Source organism: Rutilus rutilus (assembly GCF_951802725.1).
Source record: "Rutilus rutilus genome assembly, chromosome: 19".
NCBI classification, from domain to species: Eukaryota; Metazoa; Chordata; class Actinopteri; order Cypriniformes; family Leuciscidae; genus Rutilus; species Rutilus rutilus.
This window is the reverse complement of record NC_140232.1, coordinates 11,397,193-11,413,791: the sequence shown is the minus strand read 5'-3', so window position 1 is coordinate 11,413,791 and position 16,599 is coordinate 11,397,193. Positions and strand designations below refer to the sequence as shown.

Here is a 16,599-nt window from a genome sequence, read left to right as displayed (position 1 = left end):
ATAAAAGGTCATTGTACTATAAAAATAAGTTTCAGAACTCAAAATTTCATAGGTCATCCAAAAGCAGCTTTTATCAAAGCCAAGCTCAGAAATCGACTCGTTTCGTATTTTGACACATTATTGCGTCATAGTGAGACGAAACACCGCCTATGCAGAAGATCAGTGCCTACTTCTACATTATTTCCTCTTTAGCCCCGCCCACTGATTCGCACATGTCATGTAGTTGTAAATACGAAAGAGATGCAAGTACACAGGATTACTAAAGCAACAAAATTATAGAGATGCCTCTGTGGATTACAAGACGTTTTGCAGTGCCAAGTTGAGGAAAAACACAGCCTTTGCATTGCCATCTTTGTGATCCTAGCATTAAGAAAGCGTGGATGAACTTTATATTTAATGAAGTTCTAGTCAAGATCGCATCCGTCCATTTGTTCGGTTCATTTTACTGCGGTTTTTAAACAAGACACAGTTAGACGCAGGCTCTTCAGAGAGACTGAAAACAAAAGATGATGCAGCGCAACACAAAAGTGTAACAGTGTTTTTAATCTTGCATTAAAAAAAAAAAACATTATATTACACTTAATTTGACCATTTACTCTCCCTTTCGAGTGCCATCAAACTTAAACTTAAGTTCATCTAAATTAAAAGAAATAATTTCATAAAACTCAAAACAATGAAACAGTTCAGTTTATTTAAAATATATCAGTTCCGTGAACTTGAAAGAAAAAAGAAAATGCTAAATACTAATTAAAGGAGTAAGATTGTGGCCAAAACTGCTACTGCAATCACTTTCAAATTACTGTAGAGTGGTGTATCCCCTCCCCCTCCCCCCTGACTCGAGGTTGCCAGATAGGCTGCAGGATCCAGCAGGAACGTAGGATGACACGTAGCTGTGGTAACTAGAGCAGAGCTGGCCACCCCGATGCCGAAACACTACTGACTTTGTGATTGGTAGATAGGAGGAGGGTGGGGCATCAGGCCAAAACACAACATGACAACATCAACATCAGTTGAGGGCTGCAACTTCACTTTTAAATGACAATATCCTGGCCGGACTACTGTTGTCAGTGATATAAGTATTTGAAATGAACATGATTTCTTAATGTCTAGTGACATATCAGGGCCATTTTATGATTAATTGAAATACATTTCTTACATACAGCTCCTTTAATACTAATTAATTTGACTGAACTTAGTTTAATTTAAGTTTGTGCTTCTCAAACCAATTAATTATTTTGAGCGTTAGGGTTTACAGACACGACTATCAAAACTGAGTGTTTGAAAAAGAGGGTCAAAAACTGGATTTTTCTTGTTTCCTAAATTAGGATGTTTCTTGATATCATTATAAGTGGACCTCAGAGAACATTATACAATTTTTAAAAATGCAATTCATGACCCCTTTAATGGTTTAATGCTTAGATGTTATTGCATATATTTTTGTAATGTAGATCTATTTACATTTTTGTTTATACTGTAGAATTATATTAGTATTATTGTTCATTTGGGTGTAGAATTATGTTCCTGTTTATGTTTTTTTTACTTTTTCTTTTTCCTCTCTTTGAATTCTAAATTGGCTGCGTACTTGGAAGTGTGGCCTTTGTCATTATTTTCAGCTGTAAATGTTCTTAATAAACTATTAAATTTGCTGATACTTTTGCAAGCCAGAGGAAGGTTGACCAACCGAAAATCCCCTCATTCTCGAAAACCATGAACAAAGTAAAAGAAAATTCAAGCCAGACAACATTAGGTATGTAGATCCATACATATACCAAATCATAACCCATTTTGTCAAGACTCTTTTATTAATAGAAACATTTATTTGAAATAGATATATTTTGTAACATTATAAATGTCTTTACTGTCACTTTTGATCAATTTAATGCATCCTTGCTGAATAAAAGTTTCATTTCTTTAACAAAAAAATCGGACTGACCCCAAACCCTTAAATGGTAATAAGTCAGATTGTGTTTTTAAGAGTTTTTATTTCATAGGTGCACAAAGAAAAAGTGCCCGTAGTTGAAGAAACACTAATATAATAATATGTAATATGTACTCCGTATATTAACCCTCTAGCCGCCACAGTCGAGTTTACTCGACAAGATGCGGCACTGAATAAAACGGCCGATTTTGTCAAACAGGGTGTCAAATTTCGTTCGACCTCCCCTCCACTAGTTAGCATACATGTCATACTTCATCCCCGACTCAAAAAAATGTCATGTTTCTATACAAAATCTTCGAGCTAGAGCGTGTTGAATCAGTGCGAACAAAAGCGGAGCTAGTGTGCGAGTGAGCCATTTTATCAGATCAATATTGTCAACGTCAGCGAGTATTTGCATTAGATTATTATTATTATTATTATCATCTAATGGCATCAATAAAGCTTACCCGCAATGAAGTGTTGGGTGTTCTATTCGCGGACCCTGATTCTGAAGGGGAATAACGTTATCTGCCTTCAGAAAATGACGGTGATTCTGAAAGTGAAAGTATAGCCCTACACCAAGCACAAACGGTGAATCCTTTGCCCAATATATATGGTCCTTTGCCCAATGTCAGTGGTGGGAACAATGTTTCCCGGGGTCGGAGTGTTCATTGCGAAGTTAGCAGGCGTGTTAGTGTTGTGGGGAACGAGGCGGGAGATGTTTACCGCGCTCGCCATGGTGACCGCGTGCCTCTCCGCAATCGCGGCGACAGTATTGTGGTGGAGGCTTTGTCTAATGCCACTGGGTATGTTAGACGAGGTCGAAGTATTCATAGGACAGTTAGGGGGCAACGAGGGGGCAACGTGGAGGCAGGGTGGGGAGTCGCAATGACAAAGACAGTAGTCCGAGCTGTGCACACTCGGCGCGCGCGCGAGACAGATCTGGCCGCGCCCGCGCTGCTCGTAGCAAGAGCAGAGGCGGTGTGACACGGAGCAGAGGGGCTATTAGTCTATCGCAAGACCACACCATGAAACACTACAAGAAATGTCACCTGGATGGATAGGGAGTCATTATCTCTACAGCAAAAGCTCTGCAACATAAATTATTTTTTTTTTGTCTGCCATTTATTAGTAATGATTTACACTGTTGATTTACTATCTATTTCCCTGACCATTTTAGTGTACAATATGTGTTCTTTTTTGTGTGTTCATGTCCTTATGATGTGTGCGTCTATGTCAGCTAAAAAAACAACCAAAAAAAAAAAAAAAACACACACAAAAAAAAAAAAAAAACTAACACTGTCTCTCGTCTTGTCTCGTCATCTCACTCATGATCTGTGGCATGCCATGGCGAGTGAGCTTTTGAACTAAACAGGTTTTGTCTACTTGTGTTTGTGTGTCATATGAATAATATGTGCACCATAATCAGAGTGCCTACTGTTTGTAGTAAATGGAAAATCTCTACAGCAAAAGGCCAACCGCTACATGCATTCAGTTTGTTTCTATTATTAGTAATGATTTACACAGTTTGTTCACTACTTACTATTTACCTGAGCATTCAGTATTGTGCAATATAGCATACAGAAGGTGAGGGACATTTTTGGGGGAAAGAAGTGCTGCATTTTATCTTTTAAACATGTGACTTTTCATGAATATTCTATAATCCAAGATGGCCGCCACTATATGACGTCATAATATGCAAATTAGATGGGAAAATGTAATTCCTACATAAACTTTGGGTCATCCTTAATATTTCTCTAATTTACAGAAAGTCTCTATCTTTTATCACTTTTAATATATAGCCTTTTGAAATTAAGATGTCAAAATCGAACGTTTTAGGAAAAAACCTCTGGCGCCTAAAGGGTTAAGACAGTGTTTCACCAACAGAGATGAAGAGGGAGAGCGTCTGGGAAAGGATGCTGCCCGAACACGATTTAAGCGACCCGACAGCTATGAAGACAACGGCATCAACTTCAGCCATCAGACCGGGCTGTTTCCAATTAATCTTCACGGCTTAATGGAGGGATGGAAAGGGCGAGGGAATGAGGAAGAGGAGGGGGAGGAAGCCATAATCTTGATAATCACAGTGGATACATTTTTACATCAAAAGGAAGTCGAGGTCCACATCAAACGCGCGCCCAGCTCTTTTCCATGACAATTATCCCTTTCGCCATTGGCTAATGGGCCTGAGACCAGAGAGAGTCTTATCAGAAGGAAGAGAGGAAAGAGAAGAGGAGGAGAGAGAGATATTTGGATGCTGGTATGGATAAAGCTCACGAGTAAAACCGGTTTGGATTAGGTTTGTGGCTGACATGGACAAACAAAAACAAACAAATGCAAGTAAACTGATCCCGGCGTTGTGCGTGTTATACGTCAGATCCATTTCTGTCTGTCCTTAAATCATATATGGAAGCAATACATCAAAGAGGCCATACACATTACAGTTATTTTCCCACAGTTTACGGGTCGGTTTAGGCATGACAACGTTTTTATACAGCAGCCACTGCAACATGATAAAAACTGTAACGTTCAATAATTTATCAGGTGACAAATAACATGCGAATTCACTTTTTCAAGATCAAATTGGGTCCAAAAGTCTAAGAAGACTTTGTAAAACCGGGATTCAAATAACAGCGAGATTAATTTAAATAATAAATATACCCCCCGGTTTCACAGTCAAGGCTTAAGCTAGTCCCAGACTTAAATGTGGGTTTAACTGAAAGCAACTTGCACACCAGTAATGTTTTTTTCTAAGGCACGTTTATAAAAGCTACTTAAATGTCCTAATTGAACTAAGGCCTAATGCTGGCTTAATCTAAGCCCTGCATATCTGTTAAACCAGACCATAATTTATTTTCAAGTCTACATGAAACAAGTAATAAAAACTCAGTGAGTGTTTTAGCGCAATTTTCTCACGTCATGGGATCACAACACTCAAAATTAAATTTTTGAAGCATAAAGGAAAGATTTTTGATCAAATCTTTTTTTCTAATATTATTTTAAATTTTAGAAGCTATCGATTGCAATTTGTTTCAACTCGATAGCTATTATGGTTGCTGAGAAATTTGCAAAAAAATGATTTTTTTCTGGAATTTCCAGGAAATCCCAAATCTTTTCCTGGATTTTTTTTTGTGCGTTCCCAAGATTAGACCTTCCTTAACATAATGCCGAAAACCCGAAGTCTCTAGGTGGTCTGGTTGAGGAGTAGATAGAAGTGCAAGATTGGTGCGCACAGACAGAACAGAAATCATGAGTTAACAATCGCAATTTTGTCCGGTGGAAAATTGCGCTAAAAAATAGGCCAAAGAGACGTCAGCGGAAAAGGAAAATAATTTCACAGGAAATCAGACTTTTATGTTTTGATCAAAGATTGCAAAGACAAACATTTATTTATTTTTGGAGCAGCATGGACTGGACCAGGAATGTAAGTTAAAGTTGCAATGAAATGTAAGTAGTGACAGATCAGCAGGAGTGAGGTTTAAGTGAACTTTAAATCTTTAAAAAATGAAACATGAATAGATGAATTGTTCACAATAAGATCTAGAACAACAACAACAACAAAAAAATAGATGGGGTGAATCATTTAATGCTGACTTTAAAAATGTAAATAGGGTCATTTAATTTCACGTTAGATCAATATAGATCAACTGCAGTGTTCATTAGCCCAACTGTTTATTGATGCAAAATAATAGGCTTTCCTGGTGTAGCAGACTTGCTCAGAGACTGTTGCACTGAAGCGCTCGGGTACGAGTCCAGTGAAACACGAGTTTCCACAAAATAGCTTAAAGACTTGAAGCAGCTAAAATGACATAGTTGCTTCAACAAATGTGGGACACGTTTGCTTTTGTTAAAACTATCGGGTATGTTTAGGGTTTAGTGTAGGTGGTACGTTATTTTCAAGCGCGGTAGAGCTTTAATCTTTTAGCACCACTCACATTTCAGTTCAGAACTGCTGCGTAACGTACAACAACCAACGTAAACACGCATTAAAACTGAACTCCACTCATTGGACATTTCACTTTGAAAGTATTGCGAAATGTGCAAGAAGCAATGTAATTTCATTTTGCAGAAATGTTGCAGCTGGTATGCTTTTCCAATGAGACTGGGTTGCAACATACACACTTGTATGTCTATCTTCATTATATGTTGCATAAAGCATAAAGAAAATTCCCTCTTTTACTCGCCCACATCAGACTTCAGACACTTCAGGCTTGTGCTTGTCAAAGAGTGACAACAATAAACACAGTAAAAGCCACCGTAAACATGACCAAAATCACAGATGCATATCTTACAGTCTAAAAGACAGTTGATGTTGCACAGTTCTGCTTTGACTTTTACCCAAGATGTAATTGGGGTATTATCATATAATCTGACAATTGTAAAGGACTTGAAACATGCATAGTGTACACCTGGCTTTCTCCAATCAGATTTTAGAGTTGTAATTATCCATTGTATAATTGCATATAAATCCTGGAACTTTCTAAAGTGTGCATTAGTGACTCATGTTCCTCTTTTGTCTGTCCTCAATGTGTCACAGCCTAATAGACCATAACTGGCTCTATATTCTCTTATCGTCAGGAAGTGTGTTACCAATCAGGACTTAAGAATGTGTTTGCAGTATGAGTGTGTGTATACGTTGAGAAAGAGTGTGTGTCTGCTTCCATTTGCAAACCAGCAGCTGGTTCATCTTAGTTCCTGCCTTGTCACAAAAGTTAATGAGCAGATTTAACCAAAAAAGCATTCGAGGCAGCCACTTTTTTTTTGTGCAAACACACCTTTTATGTAAATGTAGAGTAACCCCTCTGGTTCTACTTGCACCGATCCAAGCGGGATTCGAACCGACGTTTCCTGCATGGGAGGCGGGCACGTTAACAAGGAACCTATAGACCACAGCCTCAAACATTAGTCACTAGAGCACCTCTTGAGGCCAGGAGAGTAAAATTTACTCGCACAGCCCTTACTAGCTGGCCTCCGTTACTATCAACCTCTCTCCAATCCGGGTAACAGCTCAAATGTAACCCCTCTGGTTCTACTTGCACCGCTCCTAGCGGGATTCGAACTGGAAAGCGGGCGCGTTAACTATAGGGCGCTAAAGCATTAGTCGCTAGTGCACCTCTTGAGGCCAGGAGAGTAAAATTTACTCGCACAGCCCTTACTAGCTGGCCTCCGTTACTATCAACCTCTCTCCAATCCGGGTAACAGCTCCAATGTAACCCCTCTGGTTCTACTTGCACCGCTCCTAGCGGGATTCGAACTGGAAAGCGGGCGTGTTAACTATAGGGCGCTAAAGCATTAGTCGCTAGTGCACCTCTTGAGGCCAGGAGAGTAAAATTTACTCGCACAGCCCTTACTAGCTGGCCTCCGTTACTATCAACCTCTCTCCAATCCGGGTAACAGCTCCAATGTAACCCCTCTGGTTCTACTTGCACCGCTCCTAGCGGGATTCGAACTGGAAAGCGGGCGTGTTAACTATAGGGCGCTAAAGCATTAGTCGCTAGTGCACCTCTTGAGGCCAGGAGAGTAAAATTTACTCGCACAGCCCTTACTAGCTGGCCTCCGTTACTATCAACCTCTCTCCAATCCGGGTAACAGCTCCAATGTAACCCCTCTGGTTCTACTTGCACCGCTCCTAGCGGGATTCGAACTGGAAAGCGGGCGTGTTAACTATAGGGCGCTAAAGCATTAGTCGCTAGTGCACCTCTTGAGGCCAGGAGAGTAAAATTTACTCGCACAGCCCTTACTAGCTGGCCTCCGTTACTATCAACCTCTCTCCAATCCGGGTAACAGCTCCAATGTAACCCCTCTGGTTCTACTTGCACCGCTCCTAGCGGGATTCGAACTGGAAAGCGGGCGCGTTAACTATAGGGCGCTAAAGCATTAGTCGCTAGTGCACCTCTTGAGGCCAAGGGAATGAGGTTTATTCGCACAGCTCTTACTAGCTGGCCTCCATTCCATTAGCAATGCCAAGGTCATGGGTTTGATTAGTAGGGAATAAAAAAAAAAGTATACCTTGAATACAAATAGGTCACTTTAGATAAAAGCATCTGCCATGTGTGTAATGTAAACAAACTCACTATACTGTACAAAGACAAAATGCAGTTACTACATGTTTTGTCAGAACTACAAAATCTGCTTTTCTGTGACATATGATTTGGCTGAGTGTGAAAACTGATCTCAACTCAATCTTGCCATTACTCAGTGTTGGAGTAGTCGCTTTTTACATTTGTAGTGCAGTCCAGATTGTGCTTTGTTCACAAAAAAGCACTATACTTAACATTGTGCTATTACCTAAAACCTATCAACAGATTTTCACAGCTGTTTTTTGTATGACTAATGCTAACGCTAGCAACCGCGCTAATGACTTCCTGCATATGTGCACATGTGTGGACAAACACACAGCTAAACTACATCCTGCCATCTAATTAAAGTAAATTAAAGGGGACATTTCAGAACCAACACAAGTGCCCCGAAAGCGAGTCTCTGTGTTTTGGCTCAAAGTGAATGAAAATGACATCTTGCCTTTGTCAGGTCATTACTAAGGGTGACTACTCCAAACCACTAACCGACTGCAGTCATCCTACTGTTGCAGGATGTAGGGAGGATCAGGACACACAGTACTGGGACACGGCCAGCCGAACAGATCTTCAAATAGCTCTTTGACCCTGATCTACCCCGCCTGATGCTCTGGTCGGGCACACCAACCATCAACTAACTGAAGCCAGACACGAGATAAAAGCTGAAAACCAGACTGATCTACTGCATAATTTAATACAGAGAGAGACTGAGAGATATCACTGGCAAAAACACAAACGGTTAATTGGACCCAGAGACTATAGAGCTATAGATAGTAATGAGTCAGAAACCGTTTAGATAGCGAGCGTGTGGAGGTTGTGTGTCACGTAAGGTCTTGGGTTGCTGTAAGTGGCTTGCGTGAGTATGTCTGTGCATATTAAGTCAAGTCAAGTCATATTCATTTATATAGCGCTTTAAACAATATAGATTGTTTCAAAGCAGCTTTACAGTGATATAGGAAATTACAATAACAGAGATTGTTTTGGCTTTACAGCAGCTCTAGAATTAAATTATTGTCCAGCTAAAGTTAGTTTTTGATTGATTCACTTCTGTTGCAAAGATCATTAGTTATTAACTTAGGGGCCACTTATACAACACTGTTTTAACTGAAAACAGAAAACTTTTAATGCGTTCTGGCCGTTCATTTGCAGGACAACGGTGTTTTTGATACTATTTTTGATATTATATATGATACATACAGTACATGACTACATTTCTACATGTAGTCATACAAAACTTTCATTGTGTGAATCCCTTTTCCAAAATCTGGATTTTGAAGAAGCTGTTTCTGTCTCAAAGTAATAAAAAAGGTAAATGTGAGGTAAAGTTTAAAACAAGAAATAAAGTAAAATTGTGAGATATATCAAAATCAAGTCAAAATGCAAAATATAATGCGATATAAAGTCACACTTGTGAGACATTATCACATTGTGAGATAAAAAAAACAAGTTGGAATATGAATTCAAACTGAGTTATAGTCGCAATTGTGAGTTATGAAATTGAATTATATAGCCATAATTTATATATAATTACAACTGTGAGATATGAAGTCACAATTGTGAGTTATGAAATTGAATTATAAAGCCATAATTTATATTATAGTCACAGTTGTGAGACATGAAGTCATATTGTGATCCATATTTAATTTATGCCTGCTCTGACCTAGAATCAAAGCATACAGTTGTAATTGCTGTATAAATGCATTTATGCCACCTCTGAGCAGCATTAAACAGTCTGTGTAAAGACACTTAAATGCCACTTCACAAGAACTTCTGTGCTACCTTCACCTTCGTGTAAATTTGCCAATTTTGTGAGTTATAAAGCCGCAATTGTGAGCTATAAATTCGTAATTGTGAAATATGAAGTCATACTGTGAGTTACGTCACAATTGTGAGATAAAGTCACGAGAAAGCAGGGAATGAATGCATGAACATAAAAAAAAAAGTGCAGGCCTACCTTGAATGCAAATAAGCGACTGCAATGTATAAACTCATTATACTGTGCAAAGACGAAATGCAGTTACTACTACACGTTTCATTCATAATGTGAGTTATAATGGTGCAATTGAGAGACATAACCTCACAATTGTGAGATATAAATTCATGAGAAATAAAGCCTTAATTGTGAGAAATATCAGATAAGTGAGAAATGTTTGTTGTTGTTTTTTACATTGAGGCGGAAACAGACTTCCATAGGATCTTATATAAGGAAACAAACTGCATTGTTCTCAATAGAACAGCCGGCAGGGATCCGCACACACTGACACCCGAATACGAAAATACACACATCGAAAAACATGCTGCGTACACACAAGCACACAAGAACTTGAAGCGGTCCGCTCTGTAAACAAACTGAAACAGGCGGTGCTCCTGTTCAGCTAAACAGGAAGTGGAGAAAATGAGCTGTTTATACAGAGCTTGGCTGACTGAGGTCAGAGGTCAACCCCAGAGCGCTTCCTGCTCTGCTGTGTGATGGACAGGGCAGAGAGCGAGAGCAGGTGGACAACAGAATGAGGGGAAGAGATAAGAATGATATGACAAGAGACAGATAAAAGTAAGGAAGAGAGGAAAACAGGGCAGGAATCCAGTTAGAGGATGAGAAGTATATATATAAAGAGAGCAAAAAAAAAAAAGAGGGACATTAGTCTTGGTACTTGAAATCAATAGGTACATGATTTAGTTTAATGCTGCATTCATGTCATGTTGAAATATGGTAATTACAAGCTGAAAACGTAGAATTGAACGGCATATGTTAAGTAGGAGCCAATAAAAAGAGTATGTTGCTACTTTTGACACAGTCATTCAAATGTTTTGGATCGGTAAGATTTTTTATGATTTTAAAAGAAGTCTCTTCAGCTCACCAAGGCTGCATTTATAAAAAAAATATATAAAAAAAACATAATATTGTGAAATATTATTACAATTTAAAACAGCTTTTTTTCTGTGAGAATATATAGTAAAATATAATGTATTCCTGTGATTGCAAAGCTGAAATTTTCAGCATCATTACTCCAGTCTTCAGTGTCACATGATCCTTCAGAAATCATTATAATATGATGATTTGGTGCTCAAGAAACATTTCTAATTATTTTGTTAAATGTTAAAAACAGTTATTTACATTTTTATTTCAGGATTCTTTAATGAATAGAAAGTTCAAAAGAACAGCATTTATCTGAAATAGAAAGCTTTTGTAACATTAAACATGTTAATCAAAACCATATTTTTGGGGGGAAATAAAAGAAATCAATACTTTTATTCATCAAGAATGAATTCAATTGATCAAAAGTTACAGTAAAGACATTTATAATGTTACAAAAGATTCTATTTCCGATAAATGCTGTTCTTTTGAACTTTCTATTCTATTAAAAAAATAAAAACTACTTTCAACATTGATAATAATAATGAATGTTTTTTTAGCATCGAATCATCAGATTAGAATGATTTCTGAAGGATCATGCGACTGGAGTAATGATGCTGAAAATTCAGCTTTGATAACAGGAATAAATTACACTTTATTCACATAGAAAAAAGCTGTTTTTAAATTGTAATAATATTTCTTATTGTATTTTTAATCAAATAAATGCAGCCCATGGTGAGCAGAAGAGACATCTTTAAAAACATAAAAAATCGTACCGATCCAAACCTTTTGACTGGTAGTGTATAAAATACTGCATAAAGAAAGAAAGGAATCATTAAAGTAAGTGACCTGGGGGAAAGAATTGTGACAAAAAACAGACAAACACTAACTGGTCCTTCTTACTAGCAGTGGCTCTGTCCTTTGAACAGCAGACCTCAGTAAAACAGCAAACCTACATAAACCAGACCAAAGTCTAAAGCTCCTTAATTGAATTGTCAAGCTTAAAAACAAAATCAGCAGTGACATATAAGACATACACCATCAGTCATCTGAGCTCTGATACCACTCAGCGTGTATATAATCTATAATAATTATAATTACAACAGGGACAAATGCGTCTTCATGCGTCCCTTCATACATTAGTAGAGGCCATGTGAGTCATGTCAAATATCGTGCATTAGCCTGATGGGTTTTGAAAGACATGCTCGAATATATTGTATCACAAAACTGCTACAGCAGAATAACTCAAGATTACACCGTCCTGCTGAGGTGTGGAGCACAATGTGATGCAGTCTGTCAAGGACGAGTGTTTCCTCTGTGACTGCAGCGGTTTTCAGTTCCTCCCCGTTCTTTGCCACTCGCTGGAGTGGTTTGGCTCAATTTGTCTCCTCAAACCGCAAGGCCTCTGAGACCAAACAACGGTCCATGTCAGTTTGTCCCTCGGACAGCTAAATTGCCTTGTGCTTAGGAGACCTGAAACTTTAGAAAAACTTATTCTAGGACATCCTGAATAATGTCAGACGTCCTATAAAACAATTTTGTCCCACAAGACAAACACACACAAGCAAGCATGCACACACACACACACACACACACACACACACACACACACACAACAGGTCAACTGGCACAATGTTACCTCTTGAGAAAAGAAGTACACTTTAACATACGTTTAAAAGGAGTATTATATAGAATATACTTAAGTGCTGTCATGTTTTAGACACTTGTTGGACAAATGTATTAATTAGTATTAAATGTAATTAGTTGAATTTTGACCCACGTAAATTGGACGTAATCAATGATAATTACATATTTAAAAAGTACTTCTTTTGCTTTTGAAATATGGTTAAAGTGCACTGCTGAATGTACTGACAAGCATTTATGGTAAACTAGTTTATTTTGGAACTTGTATATCATCTATTACATATATTTGTACTTACACATTTGTAAAGATGAAGTTGCCATTTTAGTAGTAACTTTCAATGTATAAATAATACATTACAGTTCAAATTATAATAAAGCAAATTTTACCAAAACATTTTTTTAAATACATTAAAATAAGAAATAAAGTAAAATTGTGAGATATTAATTACTTTTATTTTTAAAATCAAACTTTTAATTTGACATGATTACAAATTGAATTTTTTTAAACTGCACGTAAGTGTGTTAAGAAACAGTCATGAAAGTTTACGCTCTTTAAGTACACATTAGTGGCCCTTTATGTTACTAATATTATATTATCTGAAAGTATAGTTTTATAAAAAATATACTTTTCAATATTGGCAGTACACTACAAGTGCACATTCAATACATTTCAGTGCATTTCATTTTTACAAGGGACCCAGAATCTCCTCTCTTTCTTCCTTATGATACCAACATTATTACATTTACCTCCCCAATGGAAAACAATTAGGAGATTAGCAGCAAACCCAACATTCGTCATGCCTTTATTAGTTTACGTGTGCATTACATGTGATTCTCAGTACAATAGCTGTCTAACGGTACTTCAGCGTCATACAGAGTCGTCTCATAATATGACTTCATTTTCTCTATACCTCTGGAGCCAAACAGAAGAACCGCAGACTGGATGGGAATCACACAGTGGGATTTAAATGTAATAATACTGCACAGAGTTTAGCCAACAAGCTCCCATTAAAGACCTCCACTTTGCCCGAGACGCCTACGGCACATTATTAACTACTGCTTATTGACCTTAGAGGAGACGCCATGTTTAATTTGACACAAATGTTGGATTTTTTTTGGGTTACTTTATGTTAAGTTGTCCTTGTTACAGTATAATTCTACATTTAGGTACTGAGTATAATATTAATTAAGAGGACGCAGAGAAGGATAAGTAGAATGACATTATTATTATTTTTTTATAATTACAAAACGACCCCTAAAGTTTTGCTTGTATAGAGCAGTACTAACACCTCACTGTCCCTTCCACTGATACCTTCACATCTGTCTTCCACATTCACAGAGTGTCCAAAGAACTACCAGTATGTAAAATCTTTGGAGTGACTGCCGTCAGCACGGAATTGTGGCGAATGTCGATCTAGAGTGACGTGATGAACTCCGATATGATATGACTGCAAAATATCAGACCTGTATCTGATTCAGGACCACATATGGAAGTGGCCCAAATCAGAATCAAAAAGATCAGATTCAATGTGGCTTGTGCTGTTCACACTATAAAAAAACAATTTTGATCACAGAGCAAAAAAATGACCCACTTTTAGCCTATAATAGCTGCCCGGAAATGTTGCAAATAAGGCCAGAGAGTAAACTGACTTTCCTTGAAAGGAACTTTGATGTAACCAAACAGCAAATTCAGGTTTCAGTTTTGTTTGATGGTCTTCAAGTTAAAGGCATGTGAAACTGACTTTTATTCCGTTAGTGGCAGTTAGTGGCAGTCTCTAGGGCCGTTTACACCTGGTATTAGATGCATATTGGTTTTGTGCACTTTTGACCTGATTTCTTTGAGGGGAGGGTCTATGGCTGGGTAAATCTATGTGATTTTTCAGATCTTTCGATCTAATAGACAAAATAAGCTTGCGCAATTTACAAACTTTATGAATGCGACCGGAGGCGACGGAAAAACATACGGAGAGTAGCAGCTATCGCTTCTGCTCTGATAGCCACAAGACAATGTAGAACACTGAGTGTGTGTTAGAAATCAGGAATGGTGAGAGAACATCGCGCTTGATACGTTTTTGTCTTCAAACCATACTTTCGTCTTCAGCCGACAAAGTTGAAATCCCATCTGGCGAGCGCTCTTCCCTTAATGTTTACGCATTAGTTCAGTAGGTGGAGAGAAGGCGGCATTTTGTGGCTGTTCACATTAGCATCTACACTACGAAACTACATCTACACAATCCGGTCGAATGCGTTTTCAACTACCTCTGGGAGTGGTTGAAAGTGGACAAACTCAAAAGTTTTAGACCCCACTTACACCTGTATTTAGCGTCATCCACTCATGATCGGATTGACGAAAATGCATTTTAATACCAGGTGTAAACAGGGCCTTGGTCCTCAATGAGAACAAAATGAGCTCAAAGGACACAGTGCATCCATCTGAAACTTTATCAGCTGGAGTTGCTGTTGGTCGTACACACTATTTTGTCATATTCGTCTTGTGTTCTTGTTGTACCGTTGATTGATTTACTTATTAGATTGTTTCTAATCCACTTGTGCCTACTTTTCTTTCTTTTTTTAAAAATGCTTCTGATGACAATAATGACAGCTAACAGTGAAAAACGTAACAGTGCTGTACACATGTTTGAATTATAAGACATTATTCCATATCAGAAGGAAGGGAAGAGGAGGGATGAGGAGGTAAGGAGTGATAAAGCGGTGCATGATGAATACATATAGAGAGAGTTGAGGGAGATCATAGGGAACCCGTATCTCTGTTGTCTGACTGTGGGTTTCTAAGCTCAAGTGGGGCCACTAGTCTAGCACTACACAATGTGTGTGTGTGTGTGTGTGTGTGTGTGTGTGTGTCCTATCACAGGCCTCACACTGAAGTGGAGGTTATCAGAAAAAGAAAGTACTCTGTCTAGCAAATGTGGCATGTTGAAATACCCTTAACCTCAAAGGACCTTCTGTCTCCCCCTCGTCCTCCTGCTGTAATGCACTCAGATCAAAACCGGCTTATTTAGAAACTGTCAGGGACCGGGGACATCATATACGAACCTTGTAATCAACAGCTCAGTGTTACTATTAGAACTCAGAACTATCAAAAGCATAACAGATTATTTTTACATCATTAATTATTAAATCAATAAGAGTGTCTAACGAATGGTAATTGTGGTTATAAACAGCAAATCAGACCAATGATCAATAAAAAGCTATATTTAATGTTAACCACAGTTAAACTATTCTGATGTGTTGTCTGATGTGATGTGCTCTTTTACAATGACTTCAAATGCGCTTCATCCAATCCGATTTTTCATCCAATCCGAAAGTTACGAAAAGTGAAGAATGCGGCCCCTTTAAAACCAAAACGTTTTTTTCAAACACATAAAAGATGCTGGCTGCGTCCGAAAACTTAGGCAGCTGACTTGTTGCCTCGCAGCCTTATCAGGCAGTGTTTGCGATAGATAGAAATGACATCAGAAGTGGGAAGCGTTGGTCAAAAATGTACATTTACAGACAAACTGAGCACCAACCTCAAATTTCAGATGGCATATAAAACATGAGGTGAGAAAAGAGAAAGAGGGGATACCAGCCAAGACAAGCAAAATCCATATATGAGAGACACACAGAGAGAGAGAGAAAAAGAGAGAGAGAGAGTTCCCTTCAGCTTTGCCACTAATGAAGCCTAAGAGCCCAATTACACAGCCTTAACAGCAGGAGCAGCCAAGAGAGAGAGCGTGTGTGTGTGTGTAGATGCTTTTGTCAGTGTGTATGTATACATGCCTTTTTGTGTGTATGAATTTGTTTAGATGAATGTGTTTTTGGTGTGATTTGTGTCTGCTTATTCACGGACATGTCTTTTACTTATTCTTGCGTGTTTGTAAAGTCCAGTTGCATGTGTGCGTGCGTGTGTGTGAACAGAAGCTGGGCCGCTCTGCTCTTTGTTAAAGGGCAGCTATTCTCTCCAGAGTTCTTCAAGTACCACGGCTGCTGTCTGACAGTTCACTGCTTCAGAAGCTCCAGCCTAACCCCCATCCCGCTCCAGCGTCCAGCCAGGATCCCCTTAAGCCAGGTTGGGGCTTGAGTGCCGCTGGAAGGTGGCTGTCTGGAGA

At 38.5% G+C, this 16,599-nt stretch overlaps 1 protein-coding gene across 1 annotated transcript in view; it reads right to left on the bottom strand.

Moving 5' to 3' along the window:
• Window positions 1-16,599, bottom strand: part of adgra2 (adhesion G protein-coupled receptor A2) — an 83,010-nt gene that overhangs the window by 45,708 nt on the left and 20,703 nt on the right. The window lies entirely within an intron of this gene.